Source organism: Leptonychotes weddellii, chromosome 6 (genome assembly GCF_054177405.1).
Source record: "Leptonychotes weddellii isolate Sample4059 chromosome 6, ASM5417740v2, whole genome shotgun sequence".
Taxonomy (NCBI): domain Eukaryota; kingdom Metazoa; phylum Chordata; class Mammalia; order Carnivora; family Phocidae; genus Leptonychotes; species Leptonychotes weddellii.
The window spans coordinates 76,806,467-76,826,709 of record NC_138374.1 but is presented as its reverse complement, the minus strand read 5'-3'; the positions used below and the strand labels follow the sequence as shown (position 1 = coordinate 76,826,709).

Sequence of the window (20,243 nt, the reverse complement as noted above, 5' to 3'; positions counted from 1 at the left end):
AACTGATCTTGGGCACCTGGGTGGCTCAGGCGGTTAAGTGTCTGCCTTCAGCTCAGGGTCCTGGGACTGAGTCCGGCATCAGGCTCCCTGCTCAGCGGGGAGTCTGATTCTCCTTCTGCCCCTCCCCACCAGCTCATGCTCTCTCTCAAATAAATAAAGTCTTTAAAAAAAATTATGTTACCTCAAAGATGTGTAACTCATTTCAGTTAATTAAAATTTGTCAAAATTCAGAATTAAGCATATAATCCCAAAATACAATAAAATAATATCTTGTTGTATAAAGATTATTTTGTGAATTTAGAAACTGCTCCAAAAATCAGAATGTTCAGTAAAAGCTTAGTAAGTCAGGTGTTTCCCAATGAGAGTGTTATAAAGGTTGACTCTAAGGACAAAATAATGTGAAAAACCCTTAGTTCGACAACCCACATATGGATTATCCGTGTCCTCACCCCATCCCTGCTTTAAACTGTCCATGGCCAATTTTATATTCTGAGTGGCTTTTTTCTCTTCTACACAGGACACTTCCAGACCTTCCCCATCTGTACATTTTAGAGAACAGAAATTAATTTCCATACCTAAGATAAACTTCAAATGACAACTCTGCCCCCCAAACTACAATATAACCCAAAATACAGTATGAATGCTTTAACTTTTTGTTTCTCCCAGGACAAAGATTTGGCTACCAACTTTAAAGCAGTACGTCAAATAGTCAGCAAGGTGACACAGTCCTCTTACCTGCAATAAAAATGCCAAAAGCTGAAACTGTTTTGCAAGAAACCAACTGGCAACCACTAAAACTAAAGATGAAAGTTCTATTTGACTAGAAATGGAAAATCCTGTATGTATACACAGACTCTGATAGGGCCTGGTGGAGTTCCAGGAGTAGAAAGCTTACACAGAGCTGGATGATATATAAAACAGAAGGCTAGCTGTCCAGTGGAGTAGTTAAGGGCTGTGGCCCTGAGGTCAGGATGCCCAGATTCAGACCCCGGCCCCGATGACGGTATAACACAGGCAAGTTATTTAGCTTCCACATAGTTCAGTCTCCATCTAAGAGGCTGGCGTGACAGCCCTTAATAGGACTGCTGTAAGGATTAAATTAGATATGACAGATGTAAAAGTCCTTAGCATAATAATCGACACTCAGTAAATATTCAATAATTGTGAGCTAGCCATGGAATTATTATCCTGTTTCTAATATTATTTTATAATACCACACTACCAGAAGTGTCAAAAAGCACCTTAAGCAGTGGCTAAATAAATTATATTTAGTTACCCCCTGATATAGATAATCCTAATGCCCATCATACAGCATTAAGCAAACACAACAACCAGATCCAAGGCCAAAGAGCCACAAATTAAATCATTAAAAATTATTAAGGCATAACAGTGGCCACTAATCTGCTCACTTGAGGCCAGAGATCTGATTACTAATAATCAGGTTACAGGATTAAGGGACTAATGAAATTTTTCTATAATACTCTGCTGCAGTGATCTTGAGAGGCAACCATAAAAAAACATAATAAAGTCAAAAAGAATCAAGAACTGCCAACTATTCTGTGACCACAGCAATTCAAGATGCCCACCTCACAGCCTGAGCAGCTGAACAGGAGGCTATTCACCAACAGCTGAGTTCTCTCGTGTTCCATGGGGATGAGCACCCACAGCAGATAATTCTAAAAGTCTGATTTGCATTTGACCTTGACAGCCTAAGAAAACCTAAGCAGTCCCAGGGAAAGTAACACCTATATCCAAAACCTACAATTCAGGGATGAAAAGAAAAGACTCTTAAGAAAGACTGAATTCTTACACCACCCCCCGGGGCAGTAACTATTTGAGACCTAACTGTGAAATGGCAGCTACCACCATCAATATCACCTGAGCCAACTCCTAGAGCAGGAATCTAATAACCACTTACTCAGTAGCCACTAATTTACTCTTCATTTCAAAGCAGCCTTTTTACCTCGGTTTAAAAAGAACGGAAGTGTCTAAAATTCTCTTTGCAGCAAATGAAAATGCATTCATCATTACTTCCCATTATCCTTTTCAGCTGGCAATAACTTGTGGTTGTAAAGCAGAAAAACAAAAAAGAGTTTGGGCAATGTTCGTCAAAGCTTGGATTCCAGCCCTGCCCTGCAGCCCGCTGTAATATGAGAAAGTTCCTGCTTCACATTCTAAAAGAAATGCATTCTTCTCTGAACAGCCCTCTACATTAATTGCCACCTCTCTTTGTGTCATTGTTTTTATGCGCGCAGCAAATATTTTGTAAGCATTTACTACTTCTTGCTAGAAGCTACATTATGGTACCAGCCTTGAAAGACCCTGATAGCACTTCACAGAAGTTTAAAGTGGAACAGATGAATCACAAACACTACTGTGAGTACGTGGATATTAAAAAGAATTCTAGAATCACCATGCTGCTCATACCCTCTAGAAGTACCTGAGGGTAGGCGCCCAATTCAAGGCTCTTTTAAAACATAAAGGAAAACAGTGTACAATCAAAAGCACACAGACTTTAGAATTAGTTCCACCATTTATAAGTGTTACAAATTTAGACAAATTACTTAAACTCTCCAAACTTTGGCTTCCTCACCTATAAAAAGGAAATATAAGTATCTACCTTAAATAAGGCTGTTGCGAGGGCTGAATACAATGTCTATTAAATGCCCAGTGCAGTGCCTGATCAATAAATAGAAGCCAGTGTTCTCAGAGACATTTTTAACAAGAGGAACACATTTAGTGGTGACTTGTACTCTTTGGTGGAAAAAATTCATCATATCAACAGAACTTATTATTACTGTTCTAAAAAGACAAAGTGAAATCATAAGCTTCACAGGAGAACCTGTAACTTGATACCATAAATTTGGAGCACTTAACTTATGGCAAGGTGGAAGATTGGAACCTGCAATTAAAAAGTGAGTTATATTTCCTAAGAAGAGTATTTAAACAAGAAAACAAAAAGAATGTAGGAGATTACAGAGGAAGGACCTGAAGAAGGAAAAAGTCATAAAGCGGCTATACCAATCTGTCAAGTTGAGAAAGGTCCTGTCTCTCCCCATTATCATGTCTCCTCTTCTCAACCCCTCTAGGGAAGAAATATGTTCTCTTAGAAACTGGGAGTCCAAAAAATGGAAGTCTGAAGAGACCAGGTAAACAAGCAATCTCTATATATTAAACCATGTACTAACGCTTTGGACTGACAGGTTTTTGTGTGGTTTTATGAATTTCACTTTAAAACACATATACAATTTAAATAATGTACCTTAGGAGTAGGTCTATCGGTCATCCACACCTTCCTCTGAATTGACATAATCAAATAATTATGGATTAGCTAACAGTTATGAGGGAAATGGGAGATTTCACTAGGTGGAGAGGTTAAGGTACAAAAGAGAGAGAAATGGATGATTTTAGCACCATTACCTAATGGAGGACACCGCAAGGCAGGGGAAGGGAGAGACTGCAGGAGAGGGTGCAGGGGCGGCCAGAGAACAAACGCTAATAGTCAACAGACCCCCCTTCCTCTGGCTTTTTAGGGGCAATAATGCCCAGCCTATTTCCCTCAAAATCAAAGGCTACTGCAGATTACCAATATTTATCAACTCTAGGACTATGAAACAGGATACCACGTAATGTGAAACGCTAGGGTCTGCAAATACAAACCTGTTCTACCTTATGATCAAACTACAGAGAAATCATTCAAAGATTAATATTCATTTAATTGCATCTTTTTTTTTTTAAGCAGTCAGAGGTCACTCAAAAGAAACATTCACACTTACTTCTTTGCCCTGAAGGCTTCTTTCAAGCTTTTCTGAACTCCTTTTGCTTGGAAATGTAGAAATGCACAAATTTCTCAATTTAAATTTAAACCCAGCATACAGACCTGTGCAGAGACACTCTCGTCCAGCCCTAAGGGTTCCAGAGAGAACCCTACTCAACAGATGTTCAAGTACCAGCCAGGCTCCTTAGAATGACACTAAATACTCCAGGTTACTCTGTTCTGAATATCAGGGAAACGGCTCCGAGCCTGGTTCAGAAATAATCACACTATCAAGCTGGAGCAGATGCTCTATGCCTCACATCTAGTCATCTCAAATTTGATCCCATACACTGAAAAAATCTGTTATTTGACTACTGCGGAGTCTACACCCATAAGTGCTTTTATATCTTAAGACGCAATTATCAGAGAAAATGTCTTTTTAAGTCAGTTCTCTTTCGAGCTGGCATCCACTGAAATACTCCATTTTGTTTTTTACTCAAAACCTGAAGGAAATAACCCTTTGAAGAGGAAAGGGAGAAGTAGCTTCAAAATCCTGCACCTTCACTCCCCTTTCCAACTGTATCTTCCTAGTTAATAGTCCAAAGTGCAAAAAAAGTAATAGAATCAATTGGAAGTAATGCCATAGTTAAGTACATCGTTTCAATCTGATGAGATGAAATCTGCAATTGAAATACAACTCCCCCAAAAAAGAGCACAGCTTATTCAGAAAGACCAGCCCTGTTGACCACAGAGCTGAAGAAGTACTGTCTATGCCTGGAAATACTAAACCTGAAGTAAGAAACCATGGTGAACAGCTGTAGGCTGGCCTAAAATAGCTAGAGTGAGTAAGTGTAAGAGAAGGGGAGAAAGAAAAAGGATCTCACTCTAGTGACAGCTTCTGGTAAGACCCTCAGCCAGCTGCCAGGATACAGTATATAAATGCTATCATTTTTGGGGCACCTGGGTGGCTCAGTCATTAAGCGTCTGCCTTCGGCTCAGGTCATGATCCCAGGGTCCTGGGGTCCGGCCCCGCATTGGGGTCCCTGCTCAGCGGGAAGCCTGCTTCTCCCTCTCCCACTCCCCCTGCTTGTGTTCCCTCTCTCGCTGTGTCTCTCTCTGTCAAATAAATAAAATCTTTTAAAAAAAAAATAAATAAATAAATGCTATCATTTTTGAGTACTACGAGCCAGGCATTATGCTAACGAGCACATTGCACACATCATCTCCTTTACTCCCTCTAACTACTCCGAGCAGTGGGTATTAATACACTTATTTTGCAGGTAAGGAAGTAAACTCGATGATGCCTGAAGCCCTGAAACCTTCTAAAGGACCCATTTACATCCTAGGATGTTTTCTCTGTGCCCCAGGGAATCCTTACAATTCCCTCTTGGGGGATTTCCAAACTCCAGCCCTGTGCTGCTCAGAGAGCACTTGGGTTCCAACAGCTCCTTGTTTCTCTACTAACCTCCTCATGAAAGAAAGCTCTCTTGGCCACTTCTTCCAAACCACACATTCTCCCAACTTGAGGTCCTCTGGACTATCCCCTGGGAATCACCCGATGGCTAGCCTGTACTTGTGAAATCTCTCCAGGCCCCAGGGGTATCCCACGTCGCTGTGGCCCTAAGTGGGTATGCTGTCCACCTCAACACACCACGGGACACACCCACTTCACTCTGCCCACCCTCTCCCCAGTGGCACCGAGTGGACTGAGTATCACCTCCATTCTCTCAACTATCAATTCATACTCAATCCCTTAAGTAAGGACTCAAAATCACCCTCTCTTCAGAAAATCCCTTTACTAGCTTCACTTCCCTGTAATCACTCTCATAGCAGAACGGTACTGGATTGGAAATCAGATCCAGCTTCTAATAATGGTTCTTTTATTTACTGCATTACCTGGACGAATCACTCCACCTTCCTGGGACTGGTTTCTCAACCACAAATGAAGAGAATTTGACTAAATAAGTGCAAAATTAATTCCCACCTCTAAGAATTTTTTATGCAAAAAGGCTAGCAACAGCATTAACTTATAAAAAACAAAAAGTTATCAAATTTTTAAATTATTCAAGGCACTCTAGGGCGCCTGGGTGGCTCAGTTGGTTAAGCGACTGCCTTCAGCTCAGGTCATGATCCTGGAGTCCCTGGATCGAGTCCCGCATCGGGCTCCCTGCTTCTCCCTCTCCCACTCCCCGTTTGTGTTCCCTCTCTCGCTGTGTCTTTCTCTGTCAAATAAATAAAATCTTTAAATAAATAAATAAATAAATAATTCAAGGCACTCTAAATTTTAAAAATTAATACCCAATATATAAAAACCACAAAAAAGAGAACTTCTACATTTCAGAGGGTGACAGGTTGATTTAATTGTTCATTTTCTATTCTGTATTTGACACATGAGCGAAGACCCAGGTAATCCCTTACAGACTACTGGTCTTCAAATATAGACATTATCCTAATCAGTACTCACTATGCCATATTTTAATATACCAAACATGTTTTTTTTTTTTTTTTAAGATTTTTTATTTATTTATTTGAGAGACAGAGAATGAGAGAGAGCGAGTACATGAGAGGGGGGAGGGGCAGAGGGAGAAGCAGACTCCCCGCCGTGCAGGGAGCCCGATGCAGGACTCGATCCCGGGACTCCAGGATCATGACCTGAGCCGAAGGCAGTCGCTTAACCAACTGAGCCACCCAGGCGCCCACCAAACATGTTTTAAATACTGTGATAGTTGGTCTTATGGGTTAACCTGGTTGGGTTACAAGACCCAGTTAATTCATCAAACATTAACCTAGGTGTTGCAGGGAAGGTATTTTGTAGATGTGGTTAATATCTACAAGAAGCTGACTTTAAATAAAGGAGATTACCCTCGATTGTGTGGGTGCGACTCATCTAATTAGCTGTCGGCTTAAGAACAAAAACTGAGGTTTCCCAGAGAAGGAGCTCTCCTTCAGCCTGGCGGCAGCAATGCCTCCCTCACATTCCAGGCTGTCAGCCTGCCCTGCGAATTCTGACCTGCTAATCCCCACAACTTCATGAGCCAGTTCCTTAAATCTCTTTTGAAACACACACACACACACTGGCTCTGTCTCTTGGGGAGCCCAAGACACCAACATACTGAAAGACAGACTGCTATTTTTTTTTCTTTTCTGAGTAAGGGTTAACAGATGTCTGTTTCTTGTAACCTTTTTAAAATATTATTTTTTAAATGTTAAAGTATTTTTTTAAATTAGTACTTCCTGCACAAAACCAACAAACTAGCAGGACTGCTATCTCACTGTGCTTTTCTTTACTAAAATACATAGGAGGGAAAAGAACAACAGTGATATTCCCTACCTGGAATTTTTAAGCTCCAAAACTGATTTCAGAAGATTGTAAGATTCCATTTTTTTCTCTGTCATGGCTTTGAAAGTATTTCCTCACTACCAGTTAGTATAACATCACTGTGGGGAAAGTCAACCATCAGCCCAATCTCAAAAACTGAGGAAGCATACAAAATAGATGTAGACCTTGCCCTACTTGGTGACATTTGCAAAATCAAGCTGAGAATTCTCCAGCTCTAATTTTTATTGTTGATCCATCAATTGGTGAATCTTCAGTGCTACAGTGACAGAGAAAAAGATTTCCGAATCACTACACACACACAAAACCACTAAGGATGTAAGAATCACACATTAGTGACATCAGTTCACACACTGGTGCCATTCAAAAAACATTATGATACATGATAACTAGAAACTTGTTCTGTAAAGAGGCCAGTAGTGTTTAGGCCTTGGAGGCCATCAAGTCTCTATGGCCACTACTCATACCTCTGCTGCTGTCGCCCCAAAGCAGTCAATGACAATCCATAAATGGATGAGCGTCGCTGTATTCCAACACAACTTTATTTACTAACACAGGCCATAGTTAGCATGCGGGGTGTAGTTTGCTGACCCCAATAACATCCCTGACAAATAGATATCTGGTCTCTGTTTAAGTCCCAGTGACTGTCCTGCTCAGAAGAGTTCCCATAATTAGACTCTTCTCCAAGCTAGACAGAGTTTCCCCGTGAGGGACATCAAGAGTTTGGGATGGGATATTTTCCTATTGTGTAGGACTGTCCAAAGCACTGTGGGTCATTTCGCATCCCTGGTTCCCAAACACTAAATGCTAACTACACACACATATACCCATCACTGTGACAAACAAAAACTTTCCCACAGATTTCCAAATCCCCTGGGGGACTTGTTGGCACCCAGTGGATCAAGATGCACTGAACTGTATCAGCAATGGGAGTAAATGGCAGGTGTCCCACGCAGCCATTCCCCCTTCTGCCTATGGCAGATATAACTAATAAATCACAATATTCTTTAATACCAAGGTTTTTAACACAATGTTCAAGACAACCATCACTAATGAATCAGAATTGTGATGTTAGCACATACTTATTATCCCTAATCTAAAAAGAGTTCTACATACACACTCTGAAAAGAAACTGGCTTCCTCTGATGTTATAAGGCTGAAACATAATACGGTTTAATTTTAAAACCTAAGGGGCATTGTTAAAGTCTGGTTTCGAGAATGGCTGAGGGGCAGTGAAGGCACCGAGGTCCACTGCAGGTGGACCGAGGCCAGGAGTGCAAGGCACACAGCAGCCCTGGGCACAGCTCACTTCTGCGCCACCAGATCATCCTGCGTTCTGCCTGAGTGTTGAATATCCCACCAGAAACACATGTGGACAGAAAACTGTTTAAATTATCTGAGCCATTTAACATAAAAACACAAATTATCTTATTCACACTTTTAAAAATCATTAAATTTTCCCAAAATGCAACTGCTTTTTGAAAGCCAAGTCAAGGCCATACCTAACTGTTGTGTGAATTTGACCAAGTTGCTCACCATTTTGGACAATGACCTCAATGACAGCACCAGCATTCAGGGTACGTAAGTACAGCTGAGCCGCCCAGGCCTGCATGTGTGACTGTCTCATTCACAGTCATTCTAGACACAGCGGCAAAACAGACCATTTGGAACATGTAGAGGACATACATATTAAAAATATATTTTTTGGGACGCCTGGGTGGCTCAGTCGGTTAAGCGGCTGCCTTCGGCCCAGGTCATGATCCCAGGGTCCTGGGATCGAGTCCCACATCGGGCTCCTTGCTCAGCAGGGAACCTGCTTCTCCCTCTCTCTCCCTCTGCTTGTGCTCTCTCTGTCAAATAAATAAAATCTTTAAAAATAAATAAATAAAATAGTTTAAAATATATATATATATTTTTTAAGTGATTTCATTTTTGTTCCTCCTTTATATCACAGTAAAATTATGTTCATTTCTTTGCCATTAGGTTTGTATATCTATGAATTCATTTCAGGATCCTAAAGGAGGAATTATAAAATACTTATTATAAAAACAGAGTGTTGGATCTGACAGGTTAAGAACCACTGGTCTAAAGATACCTTTTTGGCCAAATTTCCCTAACACAGATGCCAATCTTGCCCACACCCTGGAAACAAAGGTAATGCATTTCAAGAGTTCAAAAGCAACTTTAACTGGCTCTTTTACAGATAAACACTAGTTCTCACAATATAGGTGTGGTTTCCGTATGTCCTGTCCTCTGTTGGATAGAGTATACGAGAAAGGGCCGTGAAAACCTAGTGCTGAGGACCTCTCAGTCCCCCAGCTCACCGTCTGTGTCTCAGCAATGACTTCTACCCGATGGTGAAGGGAACTGGTGGGGATTAACTGTCGGTGAAAGAGCACAGCCATCCCTGAGGCAGCTGCCCTTGCCCACCAGACACAAAGATTCTATCCTCAGTGAGTCCACTTTCCACATTGTTATTTTCCTGAGATCTGTCCCTACTTCACACAGAGCAGGTTCTAGAACAGCACTGACAGAACAGTATGCAACCACACACCGAGCAGGCAGAAATATCGCCATCCACACTGGCTGACATGGTGACCCCGTGTGGCACGCAAGCCTTGGCCGGGAGGTTTAGTGTGACTGAAGAAAGGCGTTTTTCAAGTTGCCGCATGTGACCACTGACTCCGGTACTGGACAGCACAGCCCTGGAATACCAGAGCTGAAAAGGGGCCTGCAGGCCATGTAATCCAGCCACTCTTACCGTAGGAAACAGACTCCCCACAATAGGAATTAGGAAGCAGTAGCTGAGAGAGGCTTACCCATAACACTGGGGAAAACAAGAACACTGATGGGATCAACCCCTTACCTTTTCACAGGACGGTTACGAGGCCAAGCACCCCACCAGTCACAGCCCATTAGCGGCACAGCTACTTCTGGCACCCAGATATCCTGAACTCAGGTTAGGGCTCCAACTACTCCTCTCCCCTTTTGTACCTAACTCAATGAAAACTCAATTGTTTCATGTCTAACTCCCTAGTAAATACAGAATTAATCTCGCCAACTGATCGACGTTCCTCAAGTCTAGACTTAGCTATAAACCATTTTAATGTTAAAAATATGGAGATAAAAAAAATTAAGATTTGAACTAAAGCTTAAAAAATGTGTCTATATAAGAGATTACTAGTTTGGGATTGAAAGGTTTGACATTGACTGAAAATGAAAATAAGCTCTACAATCTATGTCGATCTACACATAATTCATATGCATAATTATATATCTCCGTTACAATAACGGACTGAGGCCACTGGCAAAGCTTAGTTTCCAAGAACATTAATTATCATTTCCCTCTGTAAGTTTTTAAGTCTTTAGAGTATGGATAAAGAGTTCATATATAGTCAAAAGGCTAACTCCAAGCAAAATCTTAAACATAAGAAATGGCAGGTCCCAGATACTTTCTTTAAACCAGGGTTTCAACTACTCGAGGTTTAAGTGGTAGCCTTCTGTCTGGAGGGCTGGGAGAAAGCCAGCCTCTCTCCCATTGGAAGCACAATTCCAATGATTTGTTTTCTCCATTCTTCAGAGACACGCGTGTAAAAGTGAATGGTAGGGAGCTGAAAACCCAACACAAATTCTGGGATGGCCTCTAAGTAATTCTTGGTTCTCCCAGGGCATGAGGGCACCTGATCCAGAGAACCACCACTTGTCACACCTCTCTGCAGAAAACCTGGCATAAAATTACACACAGACAATCTGCCTGTAAGCCCTACGAGGAGCATGAGCTATGTAGCTATCATCAATCCAAAGCCAGCCCTGGCTCCACGCAAGCTTGAAGAGGTAGGTATTATAAATGTAAAAGACAAAGCTGAAAAGGATAAGCGAGTAAGAAAACTGGGACCAAAATAGATCACTACAGGCTGAAATGCTGGACCTCTGAGACCCAGGCAGGATCAAATTTAACAGGAATAAATGTAAAGTCCTGTAGTTCAGTTCAAAAACCAGTTGCACAGGTGCAAGGACCAGACTAACAGATTTCCCATGAAAATTTTGGGGGCTTTGACTTACCAAATGCTTAATATAAGAGCAAGATGTGTCTTCTTAAATGTTAATGTAATTTTGGACTTCAGTAATACTGAATGTGCAGTAATAGAACTTTACAGGAAGTAATGATCCCCCCATTTGCTGCCTTGATCAGATGTCTAAAGTAGCATGGACAATTATGGAAGCCATATTTTCAAGATACTGCCAACCTACTGCAGCCAGAATAGTATGATCAGGATGGTGAGAGATCTAGGTAGTGGCATTATTTAACCTGAGAAGAGACACTTAACCTTAAATATATGACAAAATTTTACATTGCAAAGAGAAAATAGATCTTCTATGTTGTTCTGGATGATATAACTAAAACGAATCGATAAAAACCACAATAGGTAATTTGGATCTGTTATAAGTAAAAAAATACTCTTATACCTGGAGCCTCCCAACAATGAAGCAAGGCCGATTAGAAAGAGGTGAACACCTTGTTACTCTAAGTTTTCCTGCAAGGGCCATAAATAAATCCCTTCCCATAAACTTTGAGAAGGGAAGGGTCATGAGAGTATCCAAATTAGGTAGAAGACTGGATTAAATGACTTTACTACTGGTCCACTCTAATCCTGCAGTGATACTATGTTAAGTGCAGAAGAAAAGATTGAGTCAGCACTTTCTTCCCCTAACACCAAGTTCAGTTGGTGAAAAGAGAGAAGAAACAAGAAAACCAAAAGGATTCTTTTTATTTTTTTATTTTTTAAGATTTTATTTATTTATTTGACAGAGAGAGACACAGCGAGAGAGGGAACACAAGCAAGGGGAGTGGGAGAGGGAGAAGCAGGCTTCCCGCTGAGCAGGGAGCCCAATGCAGGGCTCGATCCCAGGACCCTGGGATCACGACCTGAGCCAAAGGCAGACGCTTAACAACTGAGCCACCCAGGCGCCCCGCCAAAAGGATTTTAAAATACATTCAAAAATATGTGATATAGGATCTAAAAGTGAGATGCAGTAGAACAGGTGAATCGGGATCAAGGGTATATGGATTTAGGGTTAGAAGACCGGGGAGCTGCATCCCAGAACCAACACAGCCTCGTTCCAGAGGACATCCGGTAAGTCACTGAACCATTCTATATAGCTCATGGTTTCCGTCTCTGACATGGGATACTACCTGTCCTGCCGTAAGGACCAAATGACTAGATAAGAGAAGCACTCTGTAAATAATTTACACATAAATGGTCATTATTCTATGTTAGTCAGACTCTTCTAAGCTCTGCACTTTAAAAAGGGTATGAAAGGGGGACCTGGGTGGCTCAGTTGTTAAGCATCTGCTTTCCGCTCAAGTCATGATCCCAGGGTCCTGGGATCGAGCCCCGCATCAGGCTCCCTGCTCAGCGGGAGGCCTGCTTCTCCCTCTCCCACTCCCCCTGCTTGTGTTCCCTCTCTCACTGTGTCTCTCTCTGTCAAATAAATAAATAAAATCTTTTAAAAATAAATAAATAAAATAAAAAAATAAAAAGGGTATGAAAAACCTAGGATCTTGAAAGATCAACCAACATAAGGCCCTGTGAATGGACTAAAGACATAGAATATTTTTAGGTAGAAATCCTAAAGGATAAAAATACTCTTACCTGAGGTGTTAACAAGGTATTTATTACAAAATACGTTAAATGTCCTTAAAAAGGGTGCTAACTGTTTAGCTGTTTTCAATAACCAAGGACTAGATTAAGAGGAGGCGTCTAGGTGGCTCAGTTGGTTGAGCATCTTGGTTTGATTGAGCCAAAATCCTCTTGGTTTTGCCTCAAGTCATAATCTCAGGTCCTGAGATCAAGTGGGCAGCAGCTCCTTGCTCAGCAGGGAAGTCTGCTTGGAGATTCTCTCCCTCTGCTCCTTCCCCCATGCATGCTCTTTCTCTCTCAATTAAATAAATAAATCCTAAAAAAAAAAAAAAAAAAAAGGCAGACTTGAATGACTGTAAGCAAGATCAGGTAGGTCTAAGGAAGAACATTTACATGGTTGTTTTGAAATCAAATGAAAAGGTATAAGCCACAAAGCAACAGACAGACATAAGAATTATAACCCCGGTCAGGATGGTAAGACCTTGCAAGAGGCTACAGAGGTCTAGAAATCAAAGCACACTGGTCGTGGACTGGTCAACATTCACCACCCTTCAGTGAGTCACGTCAGATTCTCTACCAATGTACTTTCTAGCACTAGCACTGAGTGAGTTAGAACCAATCAATTAACTGTTAGGAAAGAAAAAGAAAGTTAGCAGTTCCATTCAGAAGTATATTTTACATGAGCATTCTACTTGGGGCACCTGGTTGGCTCGGTCAGAAAACCATGTGACTCCTGATCTCAGGGTCATGAGTTCAAGCTCCACACTGGGTGTAGAGATTACTTCAAAAAAAAAAAAAAAAAAAGTGTTCTCGTTCTTAAGTGATAAAGCAAATGGAGTAAAATGTTAATAGGTGAATCCAAATAAAAGGTATACAGGTGGTTCCTTGTACTATTTTTATTTTTGCAACTCTATTCAATCACTGTGAAAGAGTCACCACTTAGGTTTAAAATATTAGGTGTTGACTCTGATAGTCCTTATCTGCATAGTCTTAGCTCTTGTGGTAAAGTGTAGAACTTGATAATGCATCACTTCCTAGGGTCTGCCCTACCTCCTCTGCCACTTTAATTAAGACACGTTCGCTCATATATACTGCCCGGTCTTCTCATCAATCTCCACGTTTTCTTCTAGATATTGAAAATAAAACCCAAAGCTAAAATAAACCTCAATATTTATTTTTTTATTCACATTTCAACCCTTCCCTCAAGACTTTCCATGATTCCTAATTACCACATAAACTTTTGACTTCAAGAGCCTCTGCCACATCATTCTCATGGAGGTGGGAGAAGTAGGAGGGATTTCTCTTTCTGCTCCCTGCAGGTAATAAAGCAGTGCATTGTCTGTACGGTACTTTAAAACAATAATAAAGCCAACTAAGTCTTTCTGCTGATTTTATTATCACCAAGCACTGGCAATTCTAAACAATGTCAGGGCTAAGATACTCCCAACCACCAGAGACAGCTCCCATCACCACCTCTTAACAGGTCAACAGTAATGGTTGCCTCCCCCACATCTTTTATTTGACAGTTTTTCTTTTCATTAGGATCTCGAATTAAAGCAAACCAACCAAGAAAAGTAGTAAAAGAGCAATGACTAATGGCAATCAGTGTATTTTCTATAATATCTCCAACTGTATCACTTTAATAGGAAAGTTTGTGTATAATTTAATCTGATGCCTCACTCTAGGCAAAACTAAGTAGAGTGCATTTATACAATCCAATCAATTATGATTTAGTATTAAAACTACTTTTTAAACAATAATAATGTAAACAAATGGTTCACAGCCATAACTGAGTGTCTGGAGGGTGGAAAATTTGCCAAGATTTATGGGATCAGACTCGGTAGAATGAACAAGGTTAGACCAACAGGACTGCAGCCCTTTTGGCTGCTCTGATTCCCCGAGTCACACCGAGGCCAGGTCACCTTAGTCACTGAGAGAAAAGGTCTAACTCAGCAGAAGAAAAAGGACAGAAGTCCTACTAAAAGAAGGGGTTGACTATGCCTCACCCAACCTTACATTACAGACAAGGCAGCTGGGTAGTAAGTCAGCAGAAAACCAACACTCTCCTTGGAATCTCCTTGTCCAGAAGCAGTATTCCTCAGCAGTAACAAATTCTCCTGATTCCATCAAATGGCAGGGAATGGCTTTCTAACTAGGGGGTACAGATAACTGAGACTGGACTATGTAATTATAAAATTGACAATCAGAAAGCAGAGAACCAAAAAACTCATATAGCAAACTACTTCATATATTACAAACAGGTGATGATGGAAAAGAGACTGTGTACATAGGTGTATACAAAAACAGAGTTTGGGCTTATCACTGTTTTAGTAGTTCTCCCAAAGCACAGATACATAGTTTGCCATAGCAGAAACAAAAAAAAATAATAAATCCATAAGAATAACTAGTAATTTGCTGCACCCTCATAAAAAATTTCCACTATTGGTTAAACTGTAAAATGTATCTAAATCCTACAGAATAACATGTAGGATTTATCTATAAAAGCTTAAAAATGTACTCAATTAGGACAAAGAACAAAAATTTCAAAGATTATCCAGAACACAGAGCAATCAAATTTCAAATATATCATTCAGACATATAACTAGAAACTTGCCACAGAAGGCGAGCTCTTGTGTTTCAAAAACAAGCACTTCCTCTACCCAAACTAAAGGCTAAAGACCTGCATACTTTCTCAAGTGCTTTATCTCCCAAAAGCCAAGGGAAAAGGGAAAGAATACATTTTTTAAACCAAGATTTTATGGAAAATTCAGGACAAGCCTTATCAGAAAAAAAAATTGTCTAATTTAAGGAAATGAGATTAAATTAAGAGATACATATACAGAAATGTACACAGCAGTTAATCAATAACTATAAAGATCAGTGTCATCTTTTCATTTTCTAATGTGAGAAATTATTGAATATGCTCAATTACATGTTAAAGCATTGTTTATTCCTCAGCACTGCTTTCCAACTGTGTCCCTAAATATAAGGAAATCATAACTATGTAACTCAAGCACAGACTTTCAAGTCCATCAAGAGTTTATACATGTTACTAATACTGGAATTTGAAATCTGGAAGAGAGTAGATCCTAACTGTTCTCACCACACACACACACACACACACACAAAGATGGTTAAATATGTGTGGTGATGATCTGCCATCAGCTTGACTGTGGCAATCATTTCACAATATGTATATATATCTATCTCACTGTACATCTTAAATAGATACAACTTTTTTTTTTTTTTTTTTAGATTTTATTTATTTATTTGAGAGAGAATGAGATAGAGAGCATGAGAGGGGGGAGGGTCAGAGGGAGAAGCAGACTCCCTGCTGAGCAGGGAGCCCGATGCGGGACTCGATCCCAGGACTCCAGGATCATGACCTGAGCCGAAGGCAGTCGCTTAACCAACTGAGCCATCCAGGCGCCCAATAGATACAACTTTTATTTGTCAATTATACCTCCATAAAACTGGGGTTGTGCGAGGAATTTATAAGCTAGCAAGACACTAAGGCAGCAATAAATATAAAACATTCTAGTTTATTTAATTAGTGCAAGTCAGACCACCAAATCAGATCCAAAAATTACCTGTACCAATACAGCAATTTGAAAAATAAAAACGTTTAACACCTGAAATAGCAAACACCTGCAACAAGCAAGCGCTCATCAGGTATCACCCTCCACCAACCACAACGTGATGGCTGTCCCCAGCTACCTTGCCCAGTTTGTGCACCCGCTGCTCACAGCCTGGAGTCTCTGTAATTACACTTACGGGAAACACTACACGATGTAGATTGGGAAGCACATATTAATTGCAGCCAATAAAACTTACATACAACGCAGACAAAAACTGAAATTAATAATGATCACCTCCGGTAATGTTATAACAAGCCCACACACTTCACTGGACACTAAAGAAAACTGAACGTGTTTAATGTGTATATAACAACAGATCTTGGGTCATTAATATTTCTTAACACGCTGTCAATGGCAACGTAGCAGAAATAAAGCCTAAGTAAATTTTTAAGAATTGGTCGAAACTGTCTGCAGGCTTCTTTACAGTTGCGCTTTTCCGGTTCAGCCGAGAACTGAAGCAATAGTAGAAACGCTGTCTGTTAAGCAGAACCCTGCTAAGTCCCACTGCAGCTGTGAAGGCATTCAGGAGCTCAGTGCACGACGGAGGCGGAAAGACAACCCGGACTGCTACCCGCTCGGGGAAGAGCACCGAGCACGACCGCGGGTCTCGGGGGCGCCTGCACGGCGCAGTCGGGGGGTGGGGGTCCCAGCCCCACCGCGGGGGCAGGCGACTACAAATCATACATGACCTGACGGGTCTGACAAAGAGAGCGGCACGAGTGGCCACGGGCAGGGGAGAGTCCACGCTTCCCCGGGAATGCGAGCTCTCCTCCGGAGACCCGCACGGGGTGAGCACACACACGCCCCGAGGAGCCAGCACCACCTGACGGGGGGAGTCCGACGAGCTCGGCGTCCAGCAGCGGGCGGCCGGCCACCTTCCCGACCCGCTGCGCCCGCACCTTTCTCGCCCGCGACCCCCAGACGACGGCTGACCCTCCCCGCCAGCCCCCTGGGCCGCCCCGCGGCCCGCCTAGTCCAGGCCCCTGCCCTCTGGGACGCATCCCCTGCCCGGGGACGCCCGCACCCCCCGCCCCGGCTTCCCCCCTCACGGCTGCCCTCGGGGCTACCCGCGCCCACCGCCCCCGACCGTGCTCGCCTCCCTCAAGCCCGGGGCCCCTGCTCGCCCTCCGCCCGCGCGGGGTGCCCGCCCGCCGCGTCCCTACCCTGTCTCTCCGTCCCGCGGCGCCGAGACGCGTCCACTGAGGAGACGGGCGCGTCCAATGAGGAGACGGCCGCCCGGGACCCGCCGGCCCCGATGCGGACCCGGAGCCGGCTTCCGCCTCGCGCCGGAAGACGTCCGCGAGCGGGACCGGAAGTCCCGCCCCAGCCTGCGGGGTGGGTGCGGGGCGCGGGCGGGCAGCGGCGGGGAGGCTCACGCGGCCTCCCCTCCCCGGGTGCTGCCCGCTCTGGCGGCAGCCGGCTCAGCCGGCGGGCGCTGCGGGCGGGACGGAGCACCTGAGCTTGGCGGGAGGTCACACACACGTCCGCGGGCTGGGCACAGCGCTGGCCGTGAACGCGCGCGGGGCGGTGCTGCGGAGGGGGCGCCGCGCCGGGGGCGCGGCGTCGGGGGCGGGGGCTGACGGGCGCCGGCGACGGCTGCGAGCTGAAGGCGGGACGAGGCAAGAGTGCATGCCGGGGAGACTGGCGTCAGACCCAGGCCCGCCGCGTGGGGGAGTCGGGGGTGCTACGCCGGGGAGCTGGGGGCTCACTGGGAGCCGGGGGCCGGGGGGCTGCCTCGGGGGCCCAGGGTGGGGGGGCGCGCATCGGGAGCTGAGGCGCAGCCACCGCAGCAAGGTCGAAGATGACGGAGCCCGGAGGAAGTACCGGGGCCCGCCGGACCCCAAGACTGCTGGACCTTGTACTAAGGAGCTTGGACTTTGGACTCCTTACAGCAGGGAGGGCGGTTTCTCTAGGGCAGTAGAGAAAGTCGGGAGTTGTGGGGTTGACTAGTGTCATGGACCTGGTCATCAAAGAAAAATACAAAGACCGTGGACAGAACATTTCACCCTCGAGGGAGCGTTTCCAAAACTGCGGTACCCAGATGCAAAAACGGCGGTGGAGGACTAAGTCCTGTAAGGCAGGACCACAGGGTTCTCACCCCTCAGGTCACCCCATTGGGCAAGTCACCCCCACCGAGCGAGATGCCAGCTGAAGCCACAGGGAATCACAGAATGGGCTGAGGAGGAGAAAACTTTACCCGCTACAGTAATGAGGATTGTTGGCTCTATTGAGTTATTTTCTTGCTTGCTACTAGTGTTTAATAAGTACCTTCTCGCACACCAAGCCCCCCTTTTCCTTTTTAGAAAAAGCGTGACAATTTTTCTTTTCCTTTCGCCAGTAGCAGGGTATGATGTGATATACACAGATAGGATTGTTACGGAAGAACGGGAAGAATGGAGGTCATGTAGAAAGTCTGTACCCTGAGGCCACAACATCCCCTCTGGATGAAGTAGTAGGGCACACCTTGGGGAGGCGAGCAGTCCATTGGTGGTGGTGTATGAAATAATCCAATCACGCGGTAGAGAGGTGTAACTTTGAAGGAATGAAAAGATTGTGTTTGCGCGCGCGCGTTTGCGCGCATGCATGTGCACACTGGGGCTGGGCCACCAAGAAGTAGAATGTAAGAGGCACTCCATGAAATGTTTTGCTATAGATCATCACAGTTCTTTGTCGTTTTGTTGTATGAATGGCCCTAACACACAGGGCAATCCATTAAAGAGCCATATATGCATACACAGGTGACCGTGTTCTAGGGTGACCAAATGTCCTGGTTTGCCCAGGATTGCGGGGGATCCCAGGACCCTGGAATTTTGGTGCTTAAACTGGGATAGTGCTGGGAAAAGTGGGACAAGTTGTTCCTACTATCATCCCTGTAAATGAGATTAATCCAGAGATGGACACATCCTAAACCGGGCCATTTAGAGTCTTCCCCCACCCCCAGGAATTTAAAATATGGCATAGGAAAACAAGAAAACCCTTAGAGCAGACACATAAAGGGCAGTGCCCTAAAGGAAAGATCTGTTAACACCCTTTGCCGAGGACCCAGGACCTGCTGTGTCTCCTTTGATTGCAGGAGATACCCTGTGTACTTGGAACATTTTGTTGCCTGACTTGCCAGAGAAGGTTTCTGCTGCTTGCAAGCACCCACAGCACACCCTTGTTTAAGACCATCTGCTCTCAGAGCCCCTGCTGAATGGGCACTGAGACAAATGGTCCAGACTGATCACCACAGCAAACTGCAGTAGATCCATTACAAACCCAAACAGCTTGAGAGTCTTATGCACAGGTTTTGGTCATAATTGGAGCTACAATTGGTCTCTCCTGTTGAGATAGAAATGTCACGTGAATCTAGAATTGGGTTAGGCATGAGCAAGATGTCGGAGGCACGGAGAGCGAAAGGTGGGGAAACTGGAGGGAAGAGAGAAGACAGGATTATCTGAGAGGTGTTCATCTGAGTCCCCACCTGCCAGGTTTTGTTTTCCAGTCCCTTGTGAGATCCAGCTACACTTCCTGTCCTCAAATTGTATTAAAATTCTATGTCCTTCTGGGGCGCCTGGGGGGCTCAGTCTGTTAAGTGTCCGACTCTTGATTTCGGCTCAGGTCATGATCTCAGGGTCCTGAGATGGAGACCCATGTCAGGCTCTGTGCTTAGTGGGGAGGCTGCTGGAGAGTCTCCCTTTGCCCCTCCCCGCCTCAAATTTTAAAAAATCTTTTAAAAAGTAAATAAAATTCTGTGTCCTTCCAATAAAGTCCCCATTTTCCTTGAGTTAGTTTTAGTAGGTTTCTATTCCTAGCAATGGAACAACAAGACAGCAATTCACAAGACACAGGTTGCCTGCTCACCCTACAGCATCCATCCCTTCTCAGCA

The 20,243-nt window shown here is 43.7% G+C and overlaps 1 protein-coding gene across 6 annotated transcripts in view; it reads right to left on the bottom strand.

The window, feature by feature from the left end:
* The window catches only part of DISP1 (dispatched RND transporter family member 1), a 179,763-nt gene extending 162,081 nt beyond the window's left edge, over positions 1-17,682 (bottom strand). For 5 of the 6 annotated variants that reach the window (XM_081822991.1, XM_081822997.1, XM_081822992.1 and 2 more), the window contains exon 1: positions 17,538-17,667. The gene's annotated coding sequence lies outside the window, so the exon portion shown is untranslated. Of the gene's footprint in view, positions 1-17,537 lie in introns of all 6 variants that reach the window. The other variant, XM_081822989.1, reaches the window with a different exon arrangement.
* Positions 17,683-20,243: the final 2,561 nt, after the last annotated feature.